The sequence below is a fragment of the Arachis ipaensis genome, chromosome B5 (assembly GCF_059453495.1).
Source record: "Arachis ipaensis isolate K30076 ecotype BB chromosome B5, ASM5945349v1, whole genome shotgun sequence".
NCBI lineage: Eukaryota > Viridiplantae > Streptophyta > Magnoliopsida > Fabales > Fabaceae > Arachis > Arachis ipaensis.
Window position 1 is genome coordinate 91,052,637 of NC_142440.1, and position 16,745 is coordinate 91,069,381.

Genomic DNA, 16,745 nt, shown 5'->3' on the forward strand with positions numbered 1-16,745 from the left:
CTTTGTGTTCCTGCCGATCCAACCTTTCAAGTATCTGATGGAGTAGTTGATTTGTTATAGGTGCTTGTGGTGATGAAGGAGGAATATCTTCAGCCGGTTCAGTAGGCTGGCTTGTAGTGGCTGCTGGAGGTCTGATATATTTCCCGTTAGGGACATACTGATCGTCCCGTGGAAGCATGGCTTTGGTGTCCCCAGCTCTGTAGGAGGCTCCGGCTGCTGAGATAAGATCTGAGTCCAAGGCGGAAAAAGGTAAGTTGCCCGTAATTTGTACGTGTCCTATGGCATTTCGGATGTGTCTTGGTAGGTTCAGAGGCTGGTCTGTAAGGATGCACCATAGTAGAACGGCCATGTCTGCAGTGAAGGAGGACTCGTGGGTGCTCAGAAAGACGTAATGGGACATAATCTGTTCCCATACTCGAGCCTCAGAGGTAAGTGCAGAAGCCAATATTCCCTTAGGACGGGAATGATGGTATCCGTAGATCCATCTGCTGCCAGGTAATGCGATAACTCTGAGAACAGCGTCCTAGTCAAATTGGTGCATCTGGCGCTTGAGTGCGGCTTTTTGAAATGCGTCCAGTCCTTCTGGAGTAGGGGGAAGATCTAAAGCTCATTGAATAGCCTCTTCTGTGATGGGGATTTGCTTCTGGCGGACATAGACAGACTGCAGGGTCGGCAGGTGGAAGTTGGAGTAGAACTCGACTACCCAGGAAAGATTAACCTGCCGTGGCTGTCTCTGTAGGAAACCCCACTGTCTTCGTGCAATTTGTGGCTCAACAAAATCAGCAATGTGGTTTGGGAGGATGAGAAGGTATTCATTTTTGTAGCTCCTGTCTGCCAGGATGGAGAACATCTGCTCACAGTAGCGATTGGGAAATCGCGCAGTGTCCTTTGCTGGGAAGGCTTTCTCTTTATCATCAACCTTTATAATCCTCTTAATTCTTTTTGTTGAGGGTTTAACTGCAGTTGAAGATGGCTCTGCCACTAATGCTCGTTTTGTTCCTCTCCTTGCTGGTGGTTTGGAAGTAACTTTCTCCTTGCCTTTCTTGGTGGCCATCCTGAAAGGGAGAAAAGAGAAAGTATGTCAAAATGTGAAGGGGTAGAGCAAGGAAGATGATGGTATGGGTGGTAATCAATGCACATTAAAGATGAATGAAGTTAACACATGGTCATGACTACATATGAAAAATTATCATGAGGAATATAGTAAGTGCATAGGATGACAATTTAATGCAAGATGTTTATTGGCATGCAGGCAAAGGCATGAGTAGCATAGAACAAGCATTCAATGTCTAGGTTAGATTACCAAGTCTTTCAAACTAACAATCTGTTTGTAATGACAATTATATTAAATTAATATGATATGAAAAAGGGTTTTGTGAAAAGCAAGCATTTAAGAGTAATAGGATAAAAGATATTGCCAACAGTGCATAATGCCATACGGGCGTTTTCACAAACACATAGCATGCATGGTAAATAAGCTTATGAAAATAATAAAATGAACATGCAAGCAACCCTTAAAGATTAATGTATAATTGCCAAACAATTTTGTGCAACAATCCACAAGCATATAATAAGAAACAATGACCTAGATAAATTTCTAACACCAATTAAAAGAAAAATAAAGAACAAGAAAACAAGAATAATGCATGAAAAAAAAAAAAAGAAAAGAAGAAGAAAACATAAATTAAGAAGAAGAATAGAAAAATAAGGAGGAAGAAGAAAAGAAAAAAAAACACTTGATAATGGTGGTGGGAGAAAGAGAGTAAAAAGTGGGAAAGAAGGAAGGAGGAAGAAAGGGGAAGAAAATAATGAGGGGGGAAAAGAAAAAGTAGGATTTGGGGAAGAGAAAGATAAGATATTTGGCAATTTAGGATAAGCTGGGCGGCGCAAGTGACGCGGACGCGTGGGGTACGCGTTCGCGTGGATGGCGCTTAGATGGGTCGACGCGGTCGCGTCGGTCATGCGGACGCGTGACGCGTTTTGTGCTACTGGTGCGAGGGCAGCCTCGCACTCGCACAACTCTCTGTTCAAAGGTCATTATTGCCAAATTCCAGGGTGACGCGGTCGCGTGGTCGACGCGATGGTGTGAGTGGCCATTATAGGGATATGACGCGGACGCGTGAGCCATGCGTCCGCGTGGTAAGGCTTGTGCGTTCAGCACCAGTCCAGCACCACTCTAGCACAACTTTCGGTCGTGCACCCTATCTTACGTCGATTTTCAGGTCACGCGTCCGCGTGAGTGACGCGGACGCGTGGGAGGCAGTATTCCCATATGACGCGGACGCGTCAGTGACGCGGTCACGTGGGGTGATTTGTGCCAAAGGCATGCCTCCAGCTACACTCTCGCGTAACTTTCTGTTCGATTTCTTATTCTTTCTGTTCCACCTGCGACGCGGACGCGTCGGCGATGCGGTCGCGTGCGAGAAAATTTGAAATTTTTTTTAAATAAAAATATGTAAATGCAGATGCAAACTAAATGTGCTAATAATGAGAAGAGTTATTGAAAAAGAAAACTAAGAATAAAGAAAGGAACGATCATACCATGGTGGGTTGTCTCCCACCTAGCACTTTGCTTTAACGTCCTTAAGTATGACGCTCTACTAGCTCAGTCTTCTGCTGTGAATGGATCCTCCAATAGGAAGATTTCTAACTCTTTTTTTTTGTCACCTTCTCTCCATGATATAGCTTTAAACGATGTCCATTAACTTTGATGAGTTCAGAGCTTGAAGGATGACTTAGGTGAAAAACTACGTATGGCTCAGCCTTCTCTACTCTATATGGACCTTCCCATCTTGATCTCAACTTGCCTGACATGAGTCTTAGTCTGGATTTGTAAAGGAGGACTAAGTCTCCAGGTTGGAACTCTTTTCTCTTGATGTGCTGATCATGTACAGCCTTCATCTTTTCCTTGTACAGCCTTGAGTTCTCATAAGCTTCCAGGCGAAGGCTTTCCAATTCTTGCAGTTGCAACTTCCTTTCAGCTTTGGCTTTCTCAAATCCCATGTTGCACTCCTTTACTGCCCAAAAGGCTTTGTGCTCTATTTCAACTGGGAGATGACATGCTTTTCGATAAACTAAGCAAAGGGACTCATCCCAATGGGTGTCTTGTATGCTGTTCTGTATGCCCAAAGTGCATCTTGTAGCCTGGTGCTCTAGTCTCTTCTATGAGGTTTGACTATCTTCTGTAATATGTGCTTTATGTCTCTGTTAGACACCTTGGCTTGCCCATTAGTCTGAGGATGGAAGGCTGTTGCGACTTTATGAATTATCCCACGCTTCTTCAGTAATCCTGTTAGTCTCCTATTACAAAAATGGGTGCCTTGATCGCTCACGATTGCTCGTGGTGATCCAAAGCGACAAATAATATGGTTTCTAACAAAGGAAACAACAGTGTTAGCATCATCAGTGCGGGTAGGAATTGCTTCCACCCATTTAGAAACGTAATCTACATCTAACAATATATAAAAATAACCATTAGAATTTGGAAATGGACCCATGAAGTCAATGCCCTAAACATAAAAAATTTCACAGAAAAGCATAATTTGTTGAGGTATCTCATCCCTCTTGGATATATTACCAAATTTTTGGCATGGAAAACAGGATTTACAAAATTTAGCAGCGTTTTTAAAAAGAATAGGCCACCAGAATCCACAGTCTAAGATTTTTCTAGTAGTTCTTTGAGGGCCAAAATGTCCTCCACTCTCAGATGAGTGACAGGCCTCTAAAATGGACTGGAATTCTGATTGAAGCACACACCGTCTAATTACCTGGTCAGCGCCACATCTCCATAAATACGGGTCATCCCATATATAATATTTAGACTCGCTTTTTAGCTTGTCTCTTTGATGCTTGGTAAAGTTTGGAGGAAAGCTGCGGCTAACTAGATAATTAGCTACAGGCGCATACCAAGGGACTATCTCAGATACTGCTTGCAGGTTATCAAATGGGAAATTATCAGCTATAGGAGTGGAGTCATCCTTAATGTGCTCAAGGCGACTCAAGTGGTCTGCCACATAGATTCTGGTTACCACTCCTATCCTTTATTTCTAAATCAAATTCTTGTAGTAGCAGTATCTAACGTATAAGCCTTGCTTTGGATTCCTTTTTAGCTAATAAATACTTTAGAGCTACGTGGTCTGAATACACTACTACTTTAGTACCAGGTAAATAGGCTTAGAATTTATCCAGAGCAAAAATAATAGCAAGAAACTCTTTCTCAGTAGTAGCGTAATTAGACTGAGCGGCGTCTAAAGTCTTAGACGCATAAGCAATTACAAAGGGGTGCTTACCTTCACGCTGAGCCAGTGCTACTCCTACTGCATGGTTGGAAGCATTGCACATGATTTCGAATGGCTGGCTCCAGTCAGGACCTCTCACAATTGGAGCTTGAGTAAGGGCAATCTTCAGTTTATCAAACGCTTGTTTGCAATCCTCACTGAACTCGAACTCAATATCTTTCTTCAGTAATTTGGATAAGGGAAGTGCTACCATACTAAAGTCCTTAATGAACCTCTGGTAAAAACCTGCATGGCCAAGGAACGAACGGACTTCCCTTACAGAGGAGGGGTAAGGTAAACTAGAAATAACATCCACCTTTGCTGGATCTACAGAAATGCCAGTATTAGACACAACATGTCCGAGTACAATACCTTGTTTAACCATAAAGTGACATTTTTCAAAATTCAATACAAGGTTTGTACTGACACATCTATCTAATACTTGATGAGCGGATAATTTATACGCTTTTTGGCATTATTTTTAGTATGTTTTTAGTATATTTTAGTTAGTTTTTATTATGATTTTATTAGTTTTTAAATAAAAATTACTCCTTTGGACTTTACTATGAGTTTTTGTGTTTTTCTGTGATTTCAGGTATTTTCTCGCTGAAATTGAGGGACCTGAGCAAAAATCTGATTCAGAGGCTGAAAAAGGACTGCAGATGATGTTGGATTCTGACCTCCCTGCACTCAAAGTGAATTTTCTGGAGCTACAGAAGCCCAATTGGTGCGCTCTTAATTGCGTTGGAAATTAGACATCTTGGGCTTTCCAGCAATATATAATAGTCCATACTTTTCCTGAGATTTGGTGGCCCAAACAGGCATTCCAAATCAGCTCAAGAATTCTGGCGTTTAACTCCAAAACTGGCACAAAACCTGGAGTTAAACGCCCAAACTGGCACAAAAGCTGGCGTTTAAATCCAAGAAAAGTCTCTACACATGGAAGCTTCAATGCTCAGCCCAAGCACACACCAAGTGGGCCCGGAAGAAGATTTCTGCATTAATTACCTATTTCTGTAACCCTAGGCTACTAGTTTTTTATAAATGGGACCTTTTGCTATTGTACTTTGATAGATCTTTTACACACACTTTTTCATACAATTGATCACGTTTTGAGAGGCTGGCCTCATGGCCATGCCTAGACCTTGTTCTTATGTATTCTCAACGGTGGAGTTTCTACACACCATGGATTAAGGTGTGGAGCTCTACTGTTCTTCATGAATTAATACAAAGTACTACTGTTTTTCTATTCAATTCACGCCTACTTCTTCTCTAAGATATTCATTCGTTCTTCAACTTGATGAATGTGATGATCCGTGACACTCATCATCATTTTCACCTATGAACATGTGCCTGACAACCACCTCTGTTCTACTAGCAATGGCTTGAATGCGTATCTCTTGGGTTTCTAATCCAAGATTGGAACCTTCGTGGTATAGGCTAGAATTATTGGCAGCCATTCTGAGATCCAGAACGTCTAATCCTTATCTGTGGTATTCTGAGTAGGATTTGGGAAGGGATGACTGTGACGAGCTTCAAACTCGCTATTGTTGGGCGTGTGACAGACGCAAAAGGATCAATGGATCCTATTCCAGCATGATCGAGAACCGACAGATGATTAGCCATGCGGTGACAGCGCATTTGGAACGTTTTCACTGAGAGGACGGGAAGTAGCCATTGACAACGGTGATGCCCAACATAAAGCTTGCCATGGAAAGGAGTATGAATGATTGGAAGAAGGCAATAGGAAAGGAGAGGTTCAGGAGGAACAAAGCATCTTCATACGCTTATCTTAAATTCCAACCAAAGAATTACATAAGTATCTCTATCTTTATTTTATGTTTTATTTATCTTTTAATTACCAATTCTCCATCACCATCTGAATTAGCCTGACTGAGATTTATAAGGTGACCATAGCTTGCTTCAAGCCGACAGTCTCCGTGGGATCGACCCTTACTCACGTAAGGTATTACTTGGACGACCCAGTGCACTTGCTGGTTAGTTGTGCGGAATTGTGACAAAGTGTGATTCACGTTTGAGAGCTCCAAGTCCTTTGGCACCATTGTTGATGATCACAATTTCGCATACCAAGTTTTTGGCGCCGTTGCTTAGATTAGGTAGTTTTCTTTTTATTTTTCAGAATTTTTAAGAATGAATTCTAGAGTTTCAAGGTGATGTTCTTATCATCACAAAAGCTGATTGATTCTCATCAATTTAGCTGCTGAATGTAATGTCCTGCTGAAGCTTGGCCAACCATGTCTAATCTTTTTAGACTGAAGCTTTATACTAACATTGCATGATTTCTGGAATTCTTATTAAAAGTTTTGATTCACTTTATTTTCTTTTCCATATAATTTTCGAAAAATCACAAAAAAAAATTATAAAATCATAAAAATAAAAAATATTTTATGTTTCTTGTTTGAGTTTAGTGTCAATTTTTAAGTTTGGTGTCAATTGCATTCTTCTTGCATTTTTCGAAAGTATGCAATATGTTCTTCAGTAATCTTCAAGTTGTTCTTGATGATTTCATTGCTCTTATCTTTAAATTCTCTTGTTTTGTGTGTTTTATTGTTTCTCATATGCATTCTCAATTTGTTAGTGTCTCCTATATGAAAATTTTTAAGTTTGGTGTCCTGCATGCATTGTTTATTTGATCTTAATTGCATTTTTTTGTTATTTCTCATCATTAAAAATTCAAAAATATTTTCAAAATTGTGTCTTTTCAAGTCAATAATACAAAGAATTGAAGATTCAGAACATTCAGCAGAGGAATCAAACAGAAAAAGCTGGGCATTCAAAACGCCCAGTGAAGAAAGAAAACTGGCGTTTAAACGCCAGCCAAGGTACCTGGCTGGGCATTTAACACCCAAAAAGGTATCATTTTTGGCGTTAAACACCAGAATCGATGCCATTCTAGGCGTTTAACGCCAGAAGGACACTAGAGGGAAGATTTTGTTTTTCATTCAAATTTTTTTCAAATCTTCATAATTTTTCAAAATCAAATCTTTTTCAAATCATATCTTTTCAATCATATCTCTTCAAAATCAATTTCTTTCCATTATTTTAATTTTCGAAAATCCTTATTATAATTAAAGATTTACTTCAAATTTTCAAGTTGTTACTTGCCTATTAAGAAAGGATCAAAAGTTTTAATTCTAGAATCATATCTTCTAATTTCTTGTTAGTCAAGTAATCAACTTTAATTTTAAAACCTTCTCTTTTTAATTTGATCTTCAATCATATCTTCTCAATCATATATTTTCAATCACATCTTTTTCAAAATCAACTCTCAATCATATCTTTTTTATTTCTAATTTCAAAATCTTTTTCAAAAATCACTTAATTTCTTTCCCAATCTTAATTTTCGAAAATCTCAATCAAATTTTCAAAATTTCTTTTTATTATTTCAAAATCTTTTTAATTTATTTTCGAAAATTCTTCCCCTCTTCTCACATCCTTCTATTTAAGGGACTAACACTCCTCCTCAAGGTGCAATTCGAACTCTATCCTTCTTTATATGTTCGAATTCTCTTCTATCTAACTCATCCTTCTATTCTTCTTTTCCTCTGACACCTCAAGGAATCTCTATACTGTGACATAGAGGATTCCCTACTTTCTTGTTCTCTTCTCTTTCATATGAGTAGGAACAAAGATAAAGGCATACTTGTTCAAGTTGATCTTGAACCTGAAAGGACCTTGAAGTGAAAGCTAAGAGAAGCTAAAGAACATCTCTCTTTAGAGGGCCTAACAGAGCTTTTCAAGGAAGAAGAAACCATGGCAGCCGAAAACAACAATGCCAACAATGCAAGGAAGGTGCTTGGTGACTTTACTGCACCTACTCCCAACTTCTATGGGAGAAGCATCTCAATCCATGCCATTGGAGCAAACAACTTTGAGCTTAAGCCTCAATTAGTTTCTCTAATGCAACATAATTGCAAGTTTCATGGACTTTCATTGGAAGATCCTCATTAGTTCTTAGCTGAATTCTTGCAAATCTGTGACACTCTCAAGACCAATGGGGTTGACCCTGAAGTCTACAGACTTATGCTTTTTCCTTTTGCTGTAAGAGACAGAGCTAGGACATGGTTGGATTCACAACCTAAAGAAAGCCTGAACTCTTGGAAAAAGCTAGTCAATGCCTTCTTGGCAAAGTTCTTTCCACCTCAAAAATTGAGCAAGCTTAGAGTGGAAGTCCAAACCTTCAGACAGAAAGAAGGAGAATCCCTCTATGAAGCTTGGGAAAGATACAAGCAATTGATCAGAAGATGTCCTTCTGACATGCTTTCTGAATGGAGCATCATAGGTATTTTCTATGATGGTCTGTCTAAACTATCCAAGATGTCATTGGATAGCTCTGCTGGAGGATCTCTTCATCTGAGGAAGAAGCCTGCAGAAGCTCAGGAACTCATTGAAATGGTTGCAAATAACCAATTCATGTACACTTCTGAAAGGAATCTTGTGAATAATGGGATAGCTCAGAAGAAAGGAGTTCTTGAGATTGATACTCTTACTGCCAAATTGGCTCAGAATAAAATATTGACCCAACAAGTCAATATGATTTCTCAGAGTCTGTCTGAAATGCAAGCAGCAACAGGCAGTACTAAGGAAGCTTCCTCTGAAAAAGAAGCTTATGATCATGAGAACCCAGCAATAGAAGAGGTGAATTACATGGGAGAACCCTATAGAAACACCTATAATCCTTCATGGAAAAATCATCCAAATCTCTCATGGAAGGATCAACAGAGACCTCAACAAGGTTTCAACAACAATAATGGTGGAAGAAACAGGTTTAGCAATAGCAAGCCTTTTCCATCACCTTCTTAGCAACCATTGTCTCTGATCTAATCAAAAGCACTCAAAGTTTTATGACTAAAACAAGGTCCTCCATTAGAATTTTGGAGGCACAAGTGGGTCAGCTGAGTAAGAAAATTACTGAGCTTCTTCCCAGTACTCTCCGAAGCAATACAGAAGAGAATCAAAAGAGAGAGTGCAAGGCCATAAACACGTCTCACATGGACAAACATGGAGAGGAGAAAGAGGCAGTAATCTCCACTGAGAAAGACCTCAATGGACGCCCACTGGCTTCCAAGGAGTTTTCTAATGAGGAACCATGGGAATCTGAGGCTCACACTGAGACCATAGAGATTCCATTAAATTTACTTCTACCATTCAGGAGCTCTGATGAGTATTCTTCCTCTGAAGAGGATGAAGTTGTTACTGAAGAGCAAGTTGCTAAGTACCTTGGAGCAATCATGAAGCTAAATGCCAAGTTGTTTGGTAATGAGACTTGGAAGGATGAACCTCCATTGCTCATCAAAGAACTGGATGACTTGACTAGGCAGAAATTACCTCTGAAGAGACAAGACCCTGGAAAATTCTCCATCCCTTGTACCATAGGCACCATGACCTTTGAGAAGGCTCTGTGTGACCTAGGGTCAAGTATAAACCTCATGCCTCTCTCTGTAATGGAGAAGCTAGGGATCATTGAGGTACAAACTGCAAGAATCTCACTGGAGATGGCAGACAATTCAAAGAAACAGGCTTATAGAATTGTAGAGGATGTCTTGGTAAAGGTTGAAAACCATTACATCCCTGCTGATTTCATAATCCTAGAAACTGGGAAGTGTATGGATGAATCCATCATCCTTGGCAGACCCTTCCTAGCCACAGCCAAAGCTGTGATTGATGTTGACAGAGGAGAATTGATCATTCAAGTGAATGAAGACTCCATTTTGTTTAAAGCTCAAGGATATCCCTCTGTCACCATGGAGAGGAAGCATGAAGAGCTTCTCTCAATACAGAGTCAAACAGAGCCCCCAAAGTCAAACTCTAAGTTTGGTGTTGGAAGGCCACAACCAAACTTTAAGTTTGGTGTTAAACCCCCACATTCAAACTCTAAGTTTGGTGTTGGGAGGTTCCAACATTGCTCTAAACATCTGTGAGGCTCCATGAGAGCCACTGTCAAGCTATTGACATTAAAGAAGCGCTTGTTGAGAGGCAACCCAATTTTTACTTATCTATGTTAAATTTCTATTTTCTTTTGTTATTTTGTGTTTTATGTAGGTTGATGATCATGTGAAGTCACAAAAACAATTGAAAAAGCAAGAACAAAAGGAAAAACAGAATGAAAAATAGAACACCCTGGAGGAGAAACTTACTGGCGTTTAAACGCTAGTAAGGGTAGCAGAATGGGCGTTAAACGCCCAGTCTGGCACCATTCTGGGAGTTTAACGCAGAAATAGGCACCAGACTGGCGTTTAACGCCAGAAATGGGCAAGAAGCTGGTGTTAAACGCTAGAAATGGGTAGCAGCCTGGCGTTTAACGCCAGGATTGGCAGCAAGGAGCATTTTTGCACACCACAAGGTGCAGGGATGAGAAATCCTTGACACCTCATGATCTGTGGACCCCACAGGATCCCCACCTACCCCACCTCTCTCTCTCTTCTTCACCCATTCACCAACCACCTCAATACCTCTTCCCCAAAAACCCCTCACCTATCAAATCCCACCACTCTCTTTACCACTCACATCCATCCTTCATAAAACCCCACCTACCTCACCATTCAAATTCAAACCACTTTTCCACCCAAACCCACCCATAATGGCCGAACCATACCCCCCTCTCAACTCCTATATAAACCCATCTTCACTCCTTCATTTTCACACAACATACACACTACCCATCCCCCTTGGCCGAAACACAAAGCCCCCTCCATCTCCTCTATTTCTTCTTCTTCTACTCTCTTCTTTCTTCTTTTGCTCGAGGACGAGCAACCTTCTAAGTTTGGTGTGGTAAAAGCTAAAGCTTTTTGTTTTTCCAAAACCATTTATGGCACCAAAGGCCAGAGAAACTGATGAGCGGATAATTTATACGCTTTTTGGCATTGTTTTTATATAATTTTCAGTATGATTTAGTTAGTTTTTAGTATATTTTTATTAGTTTTTAATTAAAAATCACATTTCTGGACTTTACTATGAGTTTGTGTGTTATTCTATGATTTCAGGTATTTTCTGGCTGAAATTGAGGGACCTGAGCAAAAATCAGATTCAGAGGTTGAAGAAGGACTGCAGATGCTGTTGGATTCTGACCTCCCTGCACTCAAAGTGGATTTTCTGGAGCTACAGAACCCCAAATGGCGCGCTTTCAGTTGCGTTGGAAAGTAGACATCCAGGGCTTTCCAGAAATATATAATAATCTATACTTTTCTGGAGTTTAGATGACGCAAATCGGCGTTGAACGCCAGGATTGGCAGCAAGGGGCATTTTTGCACGCCACATGGTGCAGGGATGAGAAATCCTTGACACCTCAAGATCTGTGGACCCCACAAGATCCCCACCTACCCCACCTCTCTCTCTCTTCTTCACCCATTCACCAACCACCTCAATACCTCTTCCCCAAAAACCCCTCACCTATCAAATCCCACCACTCTCTTTACCACTCACATCCATCCTTCATAAAACCCCACCTACCTCACCATTCAAATTCAAACCACTTTTCCACCCAAACCCACCCATAATGGCCGAACCATACCCCCCTCTCAACTCCTATATAAACCCATCTTCACTCCTTCATTTTCACACAACATACACACTACCCATCCCCCTTGGCCGTAACACAAAGCCCCCTCCATCTCCTCTATTTCTTCTTCTTCTACTCTCTTCTTTCTTCTTTTGCTCGAGGACGAGCAACCTTCTAAGTTTGGTGTGGTAAAAGCTAAAGCTTTTTGTTTTTCCAAAACCATTTATGGCACCAAAGGCTAGAGAAACTGATGAGCGGATAATTTATATGCTTTTTGGCATTGTTTTTACATAATTTTCAGTATGATTTAGTTAGTTTTTAGTATATTTTTATTAGTTTTTAATTAAAAATCACATTTCTAGACTTTACTATGAGTTTGTGTGTTTTTCTATGATTTCAGGTATTTTCTGGCTGAAATTGAGGGACCTGAGCAAAAATCAGATTCAGAGGTTGAAGAAGGACTACAGATGCTGTTGGATTCTGACCTCCCTGCACTCAAAGTAGATTTTCTGGAGCTACAGAACCCCAAATGGCGCGCTTTCAATTGCGTTGGGAAGTAGACATCCAGGGCTTTCCAGAAATATATAATAATCCATACTTTTCCAGAGTTTAGAAGACGCAAATTGGCATTGAACGCCAGTTCCATGTTGCAGTCTGGCGTTCAGCGCCAGAAACAAGTTGCAAAGTGGAGTTCAACGCCAGAAACACGTTACAAACTCGCGTTCAACTCCAAGAATGACCTCTCCACGTGTAAACTTCAAGCTCAGCCCAAGCACATACCAAGTGGGTCCCGGAAGTGGATTTCTGCATCATTTACTCATTTCTGTAAACCCTAGTAACTAGTTTAGTATAAATAGGACTTTATGCTATCTTTGTAAGGGATCTTTGATTAGTTTTATGATATCTTAGACTTTCATGGGGGCTGGCTATTCGGCCATGCCTGGACCGTTATCACTTATGTATTTTCAAACGGTAGAGTTTCTACACTCCATAGATTAAGGTGTGGAGCTCTGCTATTCTTTATGAATTTATACAAAGTACTACTGTTTTTCTATTCAATTCAAGCTTATTCCTATTCTAAGATATCCATTCGCACCCAAGAACATGATGAATGTGATGATTATGTGACGCTCATCATCATTCTCACCTATGAATGCGTGCCAGACAAACACTTCCGTTCTACATGCAAACAAGCTAGAATGAGTTTCTCTTGGATATCTAATACAGAGGACCGAGTCCGAGATATTGGAATCTTCGTGGTATAAGTTAGAACCCATGGATGGCCATTCCTGAGATCCGAAAAGTCTAAACCTTGTCTGTGGTATTCCGAGTAGGATCCGGGAAGGGATGGCTGTGACGAACTTCAAACTCGCAAGTACTGGGCGTAGTGACAGATGCAAAAGGAGGGTGAATCCTATTCCAGTATGATCGAGAACCTCCAGATGATTAGCCATGCAGTGACAGCGCATCGGACCATTTTCACAGAGAGGATGGGAAGTAGCCATTGACAAGGGTGATGCCCTACATACACCTTGCCATGGAAAGGAGTAGGAAGGATTGGATGAAGACAGCAGGAAAGCAGAGGTTCAGAGGGACAAAAGCATCTCTATATGCTTATCTGAAATTCTCACCAATGAATTACATAAGTACCACTATCCTATTTTATATTTTATTTATTTTCATCCACTATAATTTCTTAAAACAATTTAATCCGCCTGACTGAGATTTACAAGATGACCATAGCTTGCTTCATTCCAAGAATCTCCGTGGGATTCGACCCTTACTCACGTAAGGTATTACTTGGACGACCCAGTGCACTTGCTGGTTAGTTGTGCGAAGTTGTGAAGTTATGTTTGGACCATGGTATTGTGCACACGTTTTTGGAGCCATTGCCAGGGAATCAATTTTGAACAACAATTTCACATCTAGATCACAATTTCGCACACCAAGTTTTTGGCGCCGTTGCCGGGGATTGTTCGAGTTTGGACAACTGACGGTTCATCTTGTTGCTCAGATTAGGTAATTTTATTTTAATTTTAAGCTTTTTATTTCTTATTTTCGAAAAATACAAAAAAATAATTTCTTCTTTTTCATTTTTTTCCAATTAGTTTTCGAAAAATAAAAAAAAAATTAACAAAATCATAAAATCAAAAATAATTTGATGTTTCTTGTTTGGGTTTAGAGTCAAGATTTAAGTTTGGTGTCAATTGCATCTTTTTAATTTTCTAAAAATTATTTTTGAAAATTCATGCATTGCATTCTTCATGATCTTCAAGTTGTTCTTGGCGAGTCTTCTTGTTCGATCTTCATATTTTCTTGTTTTGTGTCTTTCCTTGTTTTTCATATGCATTCTTGAATTATTAATGTCTAAAGAATAAAAATTTTTAAGTTTGGTGTCTTGCATGTTTATCTTTTCTTAAAAATTTTCAAAAATAAGTTCTTGGTGTTCATCTTGACATTCAAAGTGTTCTTGGTGTTCATCTTGACATTAATAGTGTTCTTGCATGCATCACATGTTTTGATCCAAAAATTTTCATGCATTGAGTCAATTTTGTGTTTTTCTCTTTCATCATTAAAAATTCAAAAATAAAAAAATATATCTTTCCCTTTTTCACTCATAAATTTTCGAAAATCTGAGTTGACTTTTTCAAAACTTTTTAAAATTTAGTTGTTTCTTGTGAGTCAAATCAAATTTTCAATTTGAAAATCCTATCTTTTTCAAAATCTTTTTCAAAAATCAAATCTTTTTTATTTTTTCTTATTTATTTTCGAAAATTATAAAAATATTTTTCAAAAATCTTTTTCTTAATTCTATCTCATAATTTTCGAAAATATTACTAACAATTAATGTGATTGATTCAAAAATGTAAAGTTTGTTACTTGCCTAATAAGAAAGGTTCAATCTTTAAATTTTAAAATCAAATCTTTTTGTTTCTTGTTAGTCAAGTAATCAACTTTAATTGTCGAAATCAAATCTTTTTAAATTTCTTTTTCAAACCTTTTTCAAAATAATTCTCAACCATATCTTTTTCAATTTCAATCATATCTTTTTCGAAATCAAATTTAAAATCTTTTCTAACTTCTTTTCTAACTTCCTATCTTTTCAAAATTTGACTTTCAAATCTTTTTCAATCAATCTTATCTTTTTGTTTCAATCACATCTTTTTCAAATTTCAATATTATCTTTCCAAAATTTGATTTTCAAAATCTCTTAACTATTTAACTTTTTGTTTGATTCTTATCTTTTTCAAAACTGCCCAACTAACTTTCTACCTTTAATTTTCGAAAATCCCTCCCTCTTTTTTTCAAAATTCCTTTTTAATTAAGTAATTGTTTTAAATTTTAATTTTTAATTTAATTTCAAACTTTAATTTTCGAAATTTAACTTTAAATTTAATTTTTATTTTAATTAATTTTCGAAATTCTCTCACCTCTCATCTCCTTCTATTTATTTATTCATCTACTAACACTTCTCTTCCACCCAAAAATTCGAACCCCATCCTCCTCTCTGTGTTCGAGTTTTTCCTCTTCTCTTCCTTATATTACATTCTTCTCTTCTTCTACTCACATAAAGGAATCTCTATACTGTGACATAGAGGATTCCATATTTTCTGCTTTCTTCTTCTTTTTCATATGAGCAGGAACAAGGATAAGAACATCCTTGTTGAAGCTGATCCTAAACCTGAAAGGACTCTGAAGAGGAAGCTAAGGGAAGCTAAAGCACAACTCTCTGGAGAAAATCTGACAGAAATTTTTGAAAAAGAAGAAGACAATATGGCCGAAAATAATAATAATGAAAGGAGGATGCTTGGTGACTTTACTGCACCTAATTCCAATTTACATGGAGGAAGCATCTCAATTCCTGCCATTGGAGCAAACAACTTTGAGCTTAAACCTCAATTAGTTTCTCTGATGCAACAGAACTGCAAGTTTCATGGACTTCCATCTGAAGATCCTTTTCAATTCTTGACTGAATTCTTGCAGATCTGTGATACTGTTAAGACCAATGGGGTTGATCCCGAGATCTACAGGCTTATGCTTTTCCCGTTTGCTGTAAGAGACAGAGCTAGAGTGTGGTTGGACTCTCAACCCAAGGATAGCCTGAACTCTTGGGATAAGCTGGTCACGGCTTTCTTAGCCAAGTTCTTTCCTCCTCAAAAGCTTAGCAAGCTTAGAGTGGATGTTCAAACCTTCAGACAGAAAGAAGGAGAATCCCTCTATGAAGCTTGGGAGAGATACAAGGAACTGACCAAAAAGTGTCCTTCTGACATGCTTTCAGAATGGACCATCCTGGATATATTCTATGATGGTCTGTCTGAGTTATCAAAGATGTCACTGGACCATTCTGCAGGTGGATCCATCCACCTAAAGAAAACGCCTGCAGAAGCTCAAGAACTCATTGACATGGTTGCAAATAACTAGTTCATGTACACTTCTAAAAGGAATCCTGTGAATAATGGGACGCCTATGAGGAAGGAAGTTCTTGAAACTGATACTCTGAATGCCATATTGGCTCAGAATAAAATATTGACTCAGCAAGTCAATATGATCTCTCAGAATCTGAATGGATTGAAGGAATCATCCAACAGTACTAAAGAGGCATCTTCTGAAGAAGAAACTTATGATCCTGAGAACCCTGCAATAGCAGAGGTGAATTACATGGGTGAACCTTATGGAAACACCTATAACCCCTCATGGAAAAATCATCCAAATTTCTCATGGAAGGATCAACAAAAGCCTCAACAAGGCTTTAATAATGGTGGAAGAAACAGGTTTAACAATAGTAAACCTTTTCCATCATCCACTCAGCAACAGACAGAGAATTCTGAGCAGAATCCATCTAGCTTAGCAAATTTAGTCTCTGATCTATCTAAGACCACTGTGAGTTTCATGATTGAAACAAGGTCTTCCATTAGAAATTTAGAAGCACAAGTGGGCCAGATGAGTAA

The 16,745-nt window shown here is 38.8% G+C and overlaps 2 non-coding genes across 2 annotated transcripts; both read right to left on the bottom strand.

Annotated features, from left to right (window-relative positions):
- Window positions 1-8,453: 8,453 nt before the first annotated feature.
- LOC148564941 (small nucleolar RNA R71) lies at window positions 8,454-8,561 on the bottom strand. Its single transcript, XR_015884626.1, has one exon. It is a non-coding gene; the product is annotated as a small nucleolar RNA R71 (small nucleolar RNA).
- Window positions 8,562-15,963: 7,402 nt separating this feature from the next.
- LOC148564942 (small nucleolar RNA R71) lies at window positions 15,964-16,071 on the bottom strand. Its single transcript, XR_015885469.1, has one exon. It is a non-coding gene; the product is annotated as a small nucleolar RNA R71 (small nucleolar RNA).
- Window positions 16,072-16,745: the final 674 nt, after the last annotated feature.